Source organism: Pungitius pungitius, chromosome 3 (genome assembly GCF_949316345.1).
Source record: "Pungitius pungitius chromosome 3, fPunPun2.1, whole genome shotgun sequence".
Lineage (NCBI taxonomy): Eukaryota > Metazoa > Chordata > Actinopteri > Perciformes > Gasterosteidae > Pungitius > Pungitius pungitius.
Window position 1 is genome coordinate 25403764 of NC_084902.1, and position 14480 is coordinate 25418243.

At 46.4% G+C, this 14480-nt stretch overlaps 1 protein-coding gene across 1 annotated transcript in view; it reads left to right on the plus strand.

Annotated features, from left to right (window-relative positions):
- Positions 1-4220: 4220 nt before the first annotated feature.
- Positions 4221-14480, plus strand: part of LOC119215704 (E3 ubiquitin-protein ligase Midline-1-like) — a 37309-nt gene continuing 27049 nt past the window's right edge. The window contains exon 1 of the mRNA XM_037468099.2: positions 4221-4367. The gene's annotated coding sequence lies outside the window, so the exon portion shown is untranslated. The remainder of the gene's footprint in view (positions 4368-14480) is intronic.

Below are 14480 nucleotides of genomic sequence, written 5' to 3' on the forward strand. Positions count from 1 at the left end.
AAGTGTCCTCTGAGTCCCACACTTACTATTATAATATCTGGATTTAGTCTCTCTTCTCCCCCCCCCCCCCCCCACAGGCTACCCGCCTCATGTGTGGGGGGGTGAGCGTCTGTGTCCCCGCGCATGGGACTCAGAAACAGCAGTGCGCGGTGACAGCCGGGGCTGATGGGAGCCATGCCGGCGCCCGATGCTTTCGGCCCTGCCACCAGCCAAACTATGCGAGTCTCGCCGGCTGCCTTTTAGCTGGGCTCTAGTGGGGCGGTCACAGGCGGGCCCGTGGGCCAGGGCACTCGGGGGCCTCAGAAGCCCGGCGCGGACCATTAAGCGGGGGTGACAGGCTCGCCCATCCCCCTACACGTGTTTGCGAAGCCCCGAGGCCTTCAAAACCCCTCGCAGTCCCGCAGGACCGCCTCCCGCATCCCGAGTGGAACGCCATGTGGTACCACACGGAGAAGCGGGCGGAGGAGAGCCAGAGTGCATCGGAACACCAGCAGAGAGCTACATGGACTCTCCTTGAATGAGCACACAACCCGGGGTTAGCTAGATAAGGGCATACACAATGAATGGGAAACAATTCAAAAACAGAGATGTTCTTTCATGTAGTCGGAAGAGCCAGGGCTGAAGCTTTGTGTAGAATATACTCAAACAAGCTGCTCCATGATGACTCTACGTGAGGCTTCAATATCAAAACCTGGATTTGATTGCATCTCAGTGATCCACACAGATCTGCACCAACTAACCAATGCTAACGACAAACGTGATGGGGTCTACTCCCTGGGACGGCTTTAAGGAGAAAGCGGGAAATTGTGAAGGATGATTTTTTAAAAAGGGACTAGTCTTAGTTATTACAAAATGTTATGGAAAGTAAAATAAACCTACTGCTCTAATGAGAGCAAATAGGTCACCCATGCATGGTTACACAGACTGCAGCCATTTAAATATCAGTCTGTCTCATTATTTCTATCATAATGTTATATTATGATGAGTCCCTGAGGACGTTGCGTCATCCCTCCGCTGCCATTCCCTACTGCTGCGGGTTTCTCAGGAGTTATTTAAGGAGACCCCTTGTGGGAACAGAGAGCGCGGGAGCCCGAGCTGTCGACCGTGGTCCACCTGCCTCTGTTGAAACGCGTTATGCAAAAAGGTCTTCTTCGTTTCCACGATTCTCTCAGAAAAGTACGTCGACAAAACGTTTCATTTCCTTTCGGACTTCCTTTGTGGCTCACGACGGGACTGTAGCCAACGCGCTCCGGGCTAGGACGCGTTTTCGGCTCAGCTGTATGTGAAATATTGATTGAAGGGCAGTGGCGCCATGCTCTCTCTCCATATTAAAATACATATTACAGGAACAAATCCGTATGTATTTTCCTTCATGCCCTGAAGATAGTAAAAGGAACACATCTCTCCAGTGTAGCGCTCATTGCTTTTATCTCGGCTGTAAGGAAGTGAACATCAGACGCAATCCTCTTAGTTATAAAAAGGGTGAAAACTATCATGGACGAAACTTTGTGTCTTTGCTACCGTACAGATGGGCTAAATGGGTCAACAGACGGCGGATGTGTGTCAGTGATTCCCTTCTGGTACGGGGGTAACCTCCGAGAAGAACGAAGCCGCTGACGCGCGCTCAACAGCGGCCTTGACCTGTTTGTTTCTCTTTCCGACTGTACACAGTGTGTGTGCGCACTGAAATAAACGACTCACTTGGGAACCCATTGATTCCCTTCATTATTCACTTTGATGTCCCAGGCCTTTGGAGGTTGTGGGCCAGACTCAGTTGCCTCGTGTGCATCCTTTCATTTATAGCCCATTTCATATTTGGCCATTCCGGTTCCTCTTCATACCTCTACATTAGCTGGAGGTTTTTCTTTCCTCGCCATTTCCACCGGTACTGGATGTGCGACCGTCCGACACAGCTGGCACCCTGGCCCGCTTCACCTCTTCGTCAGACGCAATGCGAGACACAGGGGTTTTCGTGATGGGTTCTGCCCCAAAAAAGCACGCGAGCATTGGAAAAAAGCTCCAAACGGTTGGCATGGGTCCTTGAGCTTTGGAGAGCAACAGAGACAGCTGCATCCCACACAAACCCTCTAGATCTTTGAAATGCCTTGGAACGTCTCATGAGACCTACGCTGTACTTTGTCTAATCCAACCAGAAGGCCATTTCTCCGGGTTCTCCATTCTGCAGAAAGACTCAAATGGATCGCACGTGCGTAACCCAACCGAGACGACACACACATGGCGAACCTCCTGGGTGGATTGTAAGTGTATCCTTCTTCATCCCACCACTTCCCTAGAAAGCCGGCACAGCTCGAGATTATCTCCCACATGGCCACATGGGCATGAGGGAGACAAGATACCGACATGAATATCTGCGTCCTCTGTAATCTTCATGGGGAATGAAATAGTTGTCTCTTAAAAGCATAGCGACTTCAATATTCACTTTAATCCCCCCCCCCACCCTTGAACTGAAGCAGATTATTAGGCATGCAAGGCCTCCTTTGGGAGGTCTTATGCTCCCCGGTGGAGGTCGACTGAGCTGCTGATCATGTAGTTAGGGACTGTTGGAGCAGCCCAGGTCATCCAGATCTAAGACTCAAGGACGAGGGGAGGGGGTACGGACACATGCATTCGTTTATCCAGACATGTTTGTGCCGGCTGTCTAACGACCGAGGGCACGTGTAGAGCCAAAAATAAAACATCTGCCTCAGACTGGAGAGAAATGTTTTGAAGCTTTGATTCCTACTAAAATAATCTGGATGCTGGGTGAAGCGGAGTCGGGGGAAGTGCCACAGTTGAGTGAGATAGTCTGAGACACCTGTCAATCAAACCAACATGCCCACACTTTGCTATTTGACCGTTGCTATGCAATTCACTGAATACACAATTTGACGAGAAGTTACATCCGTTGACAATATGTTATGTAGAGTGTTATGTATATTGTCTGGGGGCCCAAAATGAAAGATCAAAGACATGCAAACGCCAAAGACAATCGATAGTACACGGCAGGCAGGGGCTTCTGTCTCTACCCACTCAGTATACGACCACCTGTTACATGATGATGGCCACTCGCGTCAACGGATGAAAATGCGTCAGTAACTTATAAAAAGAAAAAAAACATTGTCAAGATCATGTGTCAAATTTACCATTTTGCATCTGTACAGGTGGGAAAAGAAAGTGATGTTGTAACACATATCTTGACCACAGGGGGCTGAAGTGCACAACTACCCGTGTTGTTATGAATACCACTTTGAGAATGTTTTCATTTACACAACTTGCTAACACACAAATCATTTAGAAACATTGTAAATGATATTTAATTATTCATCCAGAAATCATCTGCTTTGAAATGCTCAGCTAATTACAAGACTCAATGATGATTCGCAATCGTTTCATTTTCAGACTGATCATAATGAAGCACCAGCTTTTTGTAATGTAAACCGTAAATTGTTTTAATTTCAGCCCAAAATGTTCAAAGCCAACTTTGAGTATAAAAACCGCCTACTGATCCCCCTGCTGTGCTTCTATTCTCCACTAAAAGTTCAAATCAACTCAAGGCAGGACATTTTTTTTTTTTACAAACATTACTAAAAACGAAGGCGTTTTACATAAGCTCTCTGAGGAAGAGAAAAATATTGGTCCATGGAGTGCACCATTTTGTGTAATCAGCAAATGGTTGTACAGCAAGAGTCCTTCATTTCTTTGAACTGAGGCAATGTGATTGTGTCAGCAGTCCGGGACTCTCATTATCCTCTTAACTGAGATATGAAGTTGCAGCCAAAGGCTTTTGGAAACTGGACACAGGCCCCTGACATAGAGATCCATCTACATTTTTCCCCAGGAGACTTGTCTTACTTCTCGGGGAGGTGTGATAGACACGCCGAGATGCTGGCTATCGTCTACTGTCTCACCGTCCATCTGGTCTGGATCAAACTCGAGAAAAAGGGTCCAAGGAAGCTCAGTAATATAAGCATGAGCATTCCAAACCGCCGGACTAAGCACTCGCAGGCTTGTTCCCTTTAGCCCGCTTCCCGCTTGACTGAGCCTGAACACATGACAAGTAAAACCCGAAGGCAGAGGGGGGGGGGGGGAGATGTGGTTGAACAGGAGGAGGAGGAGGAGGAGGGGAAATGCAAGAAAAGAGCCAAAGTGTTTTGATTTGCGAGTACACTGGGTGTGTGGATGCACGTATCCGCGTCCCTCCCTCACCTTTCTTTTCCATCTCTCTGACTCTCCTGCCTTTCCCCCCCCCCCTTCACTTTCACCTCCTCGCTCTGTCTTCAAGGTTATCTACTATTGTTTTGTGAGCCTGGACCCACTGCACGCTTCTCTCCTTTTCTTTTCGGGAGGACCATGTGAGGCTCCTGAATGTAAGTGCCTCCTTTGTTGCTTAATTCACTTTCATTGGGACCATTCCTTTAGAAGCAATAGGTTTTTCGGGTCTCCTTTTTTTCCCTCTTCTTTTCTTCCTCGCAGCACATGCACAATGGAATGTCATACATCGGAGGGGTGGAGTGGGTCGGGACGGGGTGGGGGGGGGGGGGGGTTTGGGTGGGGCTGGATTGCTCCATGTGGTTTAGGCGTGGGAGTTGGATGCACGTGCCTGCTGCTGTCATTGTGTCAGCGCGGCTTCGTCTGGAGTTTTGTTCTTCATTGACTTTTGGCGAGCTTTATATTTGGTCCTCCGAGTGCATAATGAAAGGTCTACGAGGTTATATATGCAATTTTGAACAAATGAGAAGAGAACAAAAAACCAAAATCATTTTTCATACTTTAACCGTAAAAATACCAAAGCTTGCCTTTTAGTTATTACAAAAAGTCTAAAGTAAGAATTTTAATGTTTTTTTTTAATACCTTTATTTAAATGTGCACAATTTTGACTAAAATAAAACTCTTTGTCGACACACAATCCCCTGCAGGTTCAGTGGATGTAGTTGCTGGGTAGTTTTGGGGTCATATAATATTACTGCATGTATCATTGTTGCTTCAACAGTTACCCAATACTCTGTGTACATGAGCCGATTGAAACATTTGCTTGTTTTGACTCAGGACTCTGTTGTAGAAGCCAATCGTTCTCATTTGTAGCGGGTATAATAGACTTCGTTTGCAGGTTTTGTTAGTTATAAATGGTGAGGATGCAGCTTACATTTCAGTCAAAAGGAAACATAAGATACATGCACTTTATTTAAAGACTTCATTTCTGCAAATACCTAAAAGGACGCTTTGTTCTATAAGCTGTCAAAGATGCTAAATGATTTCAATGCATAAGTGTACTCAAATATTCTAAAAAGCAGGCGCTCGACTGACTGAGGGGTTTAACGCTCATTATATCGTACAACAGTGATTTTGTGTTTTTTTGCGGAGTTCCTCAGCTTCCAAGCGGAAATCTCCTCATTCAAGTTACGCCCTTTGCTTCGTACTGCTTGGTTTTACTGTGGACATATTTTTCGGACTGTAGCGATGTTTTCTTTGGTTTGTTAAAGGACGGCACACAAACACACGCAGCTATACATATTGAATGATGACATGAAAAGCACAATGTGCGGTGGCAGTCAGTGAGCTGTATTGTCTGGCTGATTGAGCAACATGAATCTTACTTAAGTGCAAGATAAATTAAACATAGCTTTGAGAACTAAAGATTAGCATGTAACAAAATGTATTGTACCCAGAAAGCCAGAAATACAGGCGTATATCTTAGAAAGGGGGTCTTTTTTTTTTTGTACGTTTAAATAGATTAGATGAGGTTTTCAGAGTCCCGTTTGATTTAAAGAGGAATAAATGATTCACATCTATCAGAGCAGCAATAACGGACGTACTCGCGATGCACAACTGGCCTCCATTCCCCATCGGGGGGGTTCCACGCACTCCATCGCCTTATCAGTGCTGACATGTGGAGAGCGAGGTGCTGCTGAATGCAGCAGGATGTGACAGTTGCGTACCTGGAGCCCCCCGGCGCTGAGCTAAAAATGAAGTGAGAACGGTGCATGCAGTATGGAGGAGACTTTCTGCTTGGTCCCAGTGAGAAGGGAAGGTTGTTGGAGAGGGCCAAAGCTGGCTGGCTGGACGGTAAATTAAAAGCACGAGTCCCAGTGTCGTTTAAGACGCATCAAGTACTGCTAAGGTTTGCTACCTGGTTATTTGCATTTCTATTTTCTTGCCAGAATGAATGAGAACAAACTACCTCCAGTTTGCCTGGAGATTATTTTCTCGCTGCCATTCTTGGAACCCAGCGGCGTCTCGAGGTAGGAGCTTGTTGGCGTCAGCGACGGCCAAACGCGTCCAATCTTTTTCATGCCCGGCCAAACCCCCCCCCCCACACATTCCAGCTCCAAAATCCCATCCCTCTGCTAAGGACCCGAGAGCTTGGCTTTCACTTTTCAACTGCTCGGCAGCAGAACTCTGGCTCCTCGCCGCCTCCTCGTCTTTTACCGAAGCTCAACCAGAAAACGGGTTTGAATCGAGAAGGAAGGACTCGGAGGAGGCTTCGGGGAGCCTTAAATACACAAAGGAGCATTACATTTGCCCCCTTTTTTCATCCGTCCTCGGCGGGGGGGGGGGACTGTGTGAATGGGCCGGTTTGTCCTCCGGGTGACCAAACACGGCACTTGAATGTTTATCTACACAATGGCAAAGCTTCAGAGAGCCAAATACACTTGGTGATGAGATGGACCGTGAATATAGTCAGGCGCCCACCCCGCTCTGTTGGGTCTGTGCTAAACACACAGCTCGGGCTCCGGCTGTGTGGGGGCGACTCAACTTGTCTTGATGCGCAGTGTGCTTGGGACAATGGTACAGTGTTAGTATTGTCAGACGTGCTGGGAACATCAGAAACAGATGACAAGCTTGAAAAGAACGAAATTTCTCACCCACGATGGGCACCGACGAGTGTATTAAATAGGTTGTGGTTGTACTAGATCGATTAATACCACCAGAGACAGGGTTCGTGTGATAAAGTGATCACCCAGGAGTGTGCACAAGCATGTCATGTTTGTTTTTTTGTTTTGCATTGCAAAATGGAAAAATGATTATCCCAGTGTAACTTTTTTTGTAGTTTTCTTTGTTGGAGCCTCCTGCATTGGCGCCAATGATGAGCCAACTCAACCAACACGAGTCAGATGATTCCAACCCCTCTGTGCCCTTGGTTTACGTGTCCCTGTCCTCAGAATCAACTTTCAGAGTGACTTAGTGTCCCACTGATCGACGCTGTGGCTCGCTTACGTTAATTGGCGCTCTGATTAGCTGAAGCTCAGAGTCTGGCCAATAAGCAGAATTTGATCGATCCGTGCTGGTTGAGGGTGGTTTCTAAAGGCGCGAGAGTCATGTTCTATGTTGAACATGACTCTCGCGTCTTTAGAAACCACCCTCAAAGATGCTCGAATGGGCCCTTTCATCTTTGGATCATATCTTAGATCTTAGATCATACACTGCCATGTTATTTCTGGAAAAGATGCTCCCTAATCACAAGGGGAGCAGCTCCTTCACACATCCAAAAAGTGTGACACACCCCCCCCCCGTAGTGATCCCAGTCAGTGTGTGTAATTGAAACCGAGGCAACCAATGTAGTGATGACAGCCGAAAGATTTTATAGTCCAAACACAAATCCTGTGTGGAGGCTTGTAAAATGTATGGACGGGCTGGTGTATTAAAAATAATCGGATTTGCGTGCTGTCTGAACAAAGCTCAGTGGTCCAAACGTCTGTTAACTGTGGGGTTGATCACTTTTCGTCCACCAGAGTGTTGACGGATAACCACAGAAGGAATGTGTCATGTCAACAGGATCACAGTCACTTGGGAACCGCACTGTTTTGGAAAACTTTTGTTTTGGAAAACAAGATCCAGTGCTCAGTATCTCGGAGGATAAATTCCACTATAACGTCACGGATCGTGTTGCATCGACCGATAGATTATTGTGTGTTGTAGATATACCTATTTACTTACAAAGTGTATTGAATACTTCTGGAATTGGGTTAAGGCACAAGTTTATAATTTACTTGAGCTCTAATGTATTTATACTTCCCATTTCTCTGGACTGCTGAGTATCTGCATACATCTGAAATTGCATTGCTATGAGCGCTCACAGAGCCGTAAAAATAAAATCTGCCGCCTGCCCAATAGCAACTTCAGCTGTCATGGCGTAACACCGGTATGAACGGTACGTAAGGAGATCTTACACAGGTACGCCGTGCAGCCCTAATTGAAAACATATGTCATTTAAGTAAATGTCACGTGGTTAGAAAAGAAAAGGAACCAATCCTGGGGCAACTTGCCTCCCCACTAAGGGCACCCTGGGGTGCCACGGTATCCACGCCCAACACCTCCCGGTGTTTGAGCCCCATTCATGCAGTGTTGGCCCCGACCACGTGCGTTAAAAAGGCCTTAAATGAGGGTCAAATACTTACTATTTATATTTTTTTGCCCCGTGGTTAATAATGGATTCCTTTGTGCAAACAGATGACGGGTAATGGGACGCGTGAAAATGTGTGCGCCATGGGAGGGCAACGCAATATCGCTAATGGTTTTATGGATCCCTGTTTGTTTGTTTGTTTGTTTGTGAGAGCAGTAACTAAACACGCACACACACACACACACACACACACGCACACAGTCCCTCAACGTCTCTTTCCAACTCTGGAAAAGTATTGATTGAACCTCTGAGGTCAGTGTGTGTATTTGCGTGTGTGTGTGTGTGTGTGTGAGAACTTGTCTGGCAGGACGGCTCCAGTCGCGCAGAGAGGGCGAGCAAACACGTCGGAGGCAAATGTCAGTCGCCTTTAAGAAGTCTTTGTCCCCTGGAAAGCACCTCCGGGGGGTGTAGGAGGGTGAAAAGGTGCCAACTCTATACGTCGACTGCAGTTTGATAAAAAAAAAAAGGTGAGACAAACACCTTTATTTGCACCTGGATCTCAGGGAGCAGGCACCGGCTCAAACAGGTGATTTAGTTGATTCATAGTTCACGGCATTAACGATCCAACTGAGAGCATCATTTATTCCATTTATAATTTATGACTATCTGTAGTCACACAGTATGTGGTCCTCTTAACTCCCCCCCCCCCTTTCATACAAAATGCATGTGCACTGATTAACGTTCCCTCTTTCGATTCCTCTCACTGGCTTTCTGCTTCATCTCGGATTCATTTTTTTCATTTTTCTTCATTACTTTCTACTAAACGCATGTTTGCGTACGTGCGCTCTCCCGGTTGCAGGTGCTGACAGGCTCGTATATATCAGAATATTCTGTCACTGCCAGCTGGATGAGAGTACAGCGTTGCATTAAAGCACACACACACACACACGCATGCTGTGAACACAGAGCTGCGCGACACTGCAGGGAGGAGAGCAGGGGAGGCCAGGAGAGCCTGGCTCTCACTTCTAACTTATTCATGCTTCACGCCGTCATTCAGCACACCTGGGGGAAAAAGTCAATCTTAATCACCGCGGGGAGGCTCATCGAAAACAGCGGTGGATGACTTTAGAATAACTTCCCGGCGGTAAGGGTTCGCTGTTTTCTCCTCTGCGGCTCCGAATGACTGAGTGGCACCAAGCGAAGAGCAGTAACCGTGTCACCCAGCAGCTTTTTGGCTCGGCGGATTGAATGAGTGGACCCTGGTGGGGAAGGGAGTGATCCCAAAAGTGGGGCTGATCGGTCACGTGGCTCATGAGGTTGTCCCCGTGGCCCGTCACATTTTAAAAAGCACATCAAAAAGAGGCTGCGCTCTGTGTGGACTGTAGATCAAAGCTGTACACATAATGCTGATATTCAAATTCTAATCCAACAGAACGCCGCACGTCCTTTCCTCTCGCTGTCTGTTCCTTCCGATTAAACAGTATCTGCGCAGAGTGCCAGTGTTTCCTGTGCACTGAGCCAGGGATGGGTACAAACAATGGATTTATTTTTCAGTGCACACACAGTACAGACGGCTAGCCAGAGCGCGAGGATGATTGTCGAGTTTAACAAATGTGTGTCGGATTAGAATCTGTGAGCTTTTGTTTCCAGTTGAGGCTTATGTCCTTCAGATGTTTAATATTAGGACCGTATTCATACTCAGAGGCTATTCTCCTCCACCAACCAACCACGTTTGCTGTCCTTTAAGAACTGACCACGTGCCGACCTCCATTTGTTTTTTTTTATACAAAATGAGTAGTTACACAACGTCCAGGGACAAATGGCGATTATTAATTGAGGGCAAAACACAAGCGGAGCATTGTGGCGAGACACGTCCGCGCACTAATTGGAAGGCTTCACGTTGGACATAATTAGGGCATGAATATGACTGAAATGTGTAGAATACGAGCTGAACATACCAGCCTTCTTCTCCTGTGAATTCCACGTCAACGGACTCTGCTTCGTCACACCCTTATTACATGACGGCGCCATACCGCACTTTACGCCGCGCGACAATTCCAACGGATAACGACACGACGGCGGAAGAAGCAAATTGGCTCCGAGACAAACTCGGCTGAGCGTGAGAGCCGGCTGAAGCCGCCCGCGCTGTGCGTGATATTTAGCGACCTATACGAGGATGTGGATGTGCCACCGACTTGCGCTAACCCTTCGAGAAGTCATTCCCGATGTTGATTAACTCGGATTTGTCATGGTTTAGCACGTCAGATGAGTGCCACGTCTTTCAAATGAGCTTTAATGAGAATGCGCGTCTCTTTGAGTCGGTAGAATCCTCGGTGATTCATTAAGACGGTCTCATCATGGCGCTTCAGTGTGCGTCTCAATCTGGTCACAACGTTTTTTAATCTCCGTCGGCCTCGATACGCGGCTTCGGGCGGTTGGATACATGATGGGGCAGCTGCGCGTTGTAAATAAATATAGGCAAACATTTGCATTCTCCTCTGTTGCTTTGCAATGGGTTTCCTTGGGGTGAGTACCCTTGAGCTGTTGCTCCTGGGGAATGTGTCAGATTTAGACAACAGATGTGTGTGTGTGTGTGTCTTAGTGCATGCATCCACCGGACTCTAAGTATATATCTGGAACCTGATGGGGATTGCCCTCTCTTTCTCTCTGCATTATCCTGAATGATGTTTTTAATCATCATTCAGGATAAGAGCCAGAAGACTCCAGATGTTCCAAACTAACCGCTGGTTCAGAGTTTGCCATTTCTCACTTGCCTGCACGTTGCATGTTACTCACAAAACGCCATTGGAAATAAAAAACAAAAAACAATTCCATCAATTGGCAGGTCTGGTCGACTCTCTGACTCACAAAAAAAAACATTTATAGTCATGCGTCTCCTCTCCTTAGATAATCCAATCCTGTGTCGTCGCTCTCGTCAGGTCCCCCAGGGGATGTTTGTCAGGTTTGACAGCTCACACACACACACACACACACACACACACACAGACGCTCTGTTGAGTGACCCAATGAGTGGTTTCTCAGGGAGCATTAAAGGGCTAGTTCACTGTGACAACATGATGGTGCACTCGGGTTCAATTGTCCTTTTCCCCTTTTTGATATTAAGATCCAGCACTTGCCAAACGACATCTATCTCAGAGGAAATTGTGCAGCTAGATGGTGCGTTTATCACCTAGACTTCTTTATCGCCCCGCGCATCCTTGCATATCTCCTAATCCGTCTGCCTCGCTCCCTCTCCTCCTCTCTAAAAACTTATTGGGGGGGAGGGGTGATATCTTTGTGGTAATTTATCTCTGATTAAAATCTGTTGCTTCTCCAAGACAACTTGACAGAGACGCAAAGCTCCGGGACACAAAACCCCAAAATTCGCACTAATCCAAAACTGTGCTGTCGGCTGGTACCAGCTGTGCACCCCCCCCAACTGATTGAAGCCAGGACTTCGCCGCCTGCATGTGAACTCACTTAGAATGCCAGAGGTCAGCTTGAGGTGAAATGTCTTTTGTCTCAGCTGTTACTACCTAAAAAGCTTTAAAAAAAAAGAAAGAAAGAAAGGTCACCAATGAGTCTTTCACGAGGCAGCAAAGGGCCGACACTCGGGCATGCATATCTACTTTAGAATCTAAGATAGTGATCGGTGACCATGGGGGGGGGGGGGGGGTTATGATGTGTATCCAAGTCATAAAGTATCCTGACAGGGCACACGTGTGTGTGTGTGTGTGTGTGTGCAGCATATGGGGCGGTTGAGATCAAAAGGACGCTGGCGATTTGTCCTTTCGCGTTTATTTCGAAGCCATTTGAAAGATTAGTGTTCAGTGGTCACGTGTCCATCTGCACATATGTGCGATGTAAATCCCACAAATCCCACACGGACTACCCACCGCGTTGGTGCCCTCCGGAAAGGTCTCGGTCGTAACCCCGGCGGCCTTTTATCCCTTTAATGGTCTCGACCCGAGAGAGGAGACAGCACCCGGCCACATTCCGCTCATTCCTGCTTGTTAAAAAATAAGACCTCTCTAAACTCAGTGCAAGCAAGCTTTCCTCATGCCTATTCTTTGGAGGGTTGGAAATTAAAAGACAGTCTGAGCTGAGTCTGAGCGAGAGCTTTAAAGAATTCCTTATATAATATATAATTGAATAGTGGTTTATCTTACTTTGCCCCCGCTCTGTTACGCCTCCTTGCTCTGAAGGAGAATCATCATTTTTTTATGTTGTACAAAAATCTTCAAAATGTACCCAATTAGGCTTAAACTCAATACCGTTCATCTCTGTTTGCACAATGTCATCTGGAGCACAATCAAAATATCACCAGGGGCATGACAGGAACGCACAGTTCAAGGTGAGAAATCGCAGCTACTGCATCTGCTGCTTTGGGACTCGAACGAACCAAGGTGCTTTTGTGTCTGTGTGACTTCATTCTCCAAAGGGAAAATAACTGGATCGGTCTCATTATCTCTATAAACCTCGTAGCTGTACTCTCCAAATCTATTCCCTTGCAGATAGGTCATTTTAGTTTTGTATTTAAGTTTCTAACTTGAATAGGTGGCACCCTTAGATGGTGATTGGCTCATTTAAAGTAACGACATTGGAGCTTTACGCAGGGACAGCATTCAGTTTCAACAGTTTCTGTGCCTCTCACAACCAGAGGAGGCAACATTTGGGTCTGCCTTTACACACCAACGGGCCAGCTGTGTGAAGCGCAGTGAGTCAGCAGGGTTTTAAGATGTCCTCATACCAGAGATTCAGTAGTCATTACCAGCGACTCTTGATACCCAATTCCATCCCATGATTAAAAACTAGAAGCCTTAAATCCTGCATACTTGGACAGACACTCCCTTACCGGCAGATGTATCACCCCAGATGATACGTTTCGGGGATAAATGTGCAGTTTGTTGCCAAAAACTAAATTGGACACGATAAGATATAATGTCGTTATTACTGAGCACCTCTTGAATGCATCATAATGCAAACTTCACACGCTAGCTTTAAGCTGAATTTTTATCCAATCATGAAAACTACCCATGGGGTTGGTTTTGTTAATTATTAATTAAATAGAATGAATCGTTTGAATCTTTTTTCTTTTTACTAAAATTGCAAGTGTCATTTTGCTGTAGCTATGAGACATGCTTTCCAAGTTACATGAATTAAAAAACGAGGAGAAAAATGCATTAAGGTCCATGCACCATGTGTGTGGACGCCTGTATTTTGTACTTATGGGACCAGCAGTGTGAGTTAGAAAGGTCTGTCTCTTGCCGGGAACTGACTCGAGATGGAAACTGTTTCCCTGTTCTTTGCCAGAAGAACATTCTTTGGCGCCCGCCTCACCCCGACTGATCCCACTCCAATCGCCAGAAAAGCCAGCCACAATTCTAACAGAAATACACACACACGTCTATCCAATGCCGTAAACAAGCTGTATAGTTAATGAAATGTGTCGTAGACAGTGGACACACACAATAGACCTTGGAACCACATAACCCACCTCTATGATTTTTCATCCTTCAGGGAATATTTATGAATTCACTAAACAAACTATTTGCGAAGTCCATCTGACCCTAACCCTTACAGGGAGTCGGTAACATTTCATGTAATTGGGAACAGTTGGGAACAGATGCTTGGCATTTCTGTGAAGCATTCACGCCTTCTGGAACGTACCAGACCCAAACAAACATCCAAAATTTCATTCCAATGGGCCATTACTGCCTCGGGGATCCTGCAGTCCAAGACGCAGGTTGGAAATAACCAATGGCTCTCTGCAAAGCAAAAAAAACAACACTCAACAATAGCACCCAGTCCCCCAGGCTAACGTGTTATGGATCATTTGGGTTCTAGTGACCAATGGGCAGCCAGATTACAAAGCCTCCACATTGCACGGACGGTCAATTTCACAACAGTGAATTCAGGCTGATTCGTTTTTTTTGGCTTCACGCTTTGCTTCCGTTATGCGCAATTGGCAAGACTAAGACTCCCACCCGAAGGGAGTCGAACATGACCGGGAGGCACTGTTCCCAACGAGGCAGCTGATGCCTGCTGAGGATTTCTGATGGTTTTTTTACTGCTATTTGTCCATTTCTACCAGTCACATCATATAACTGAACATAGAGTAACGATTGTGAGGTCGTGT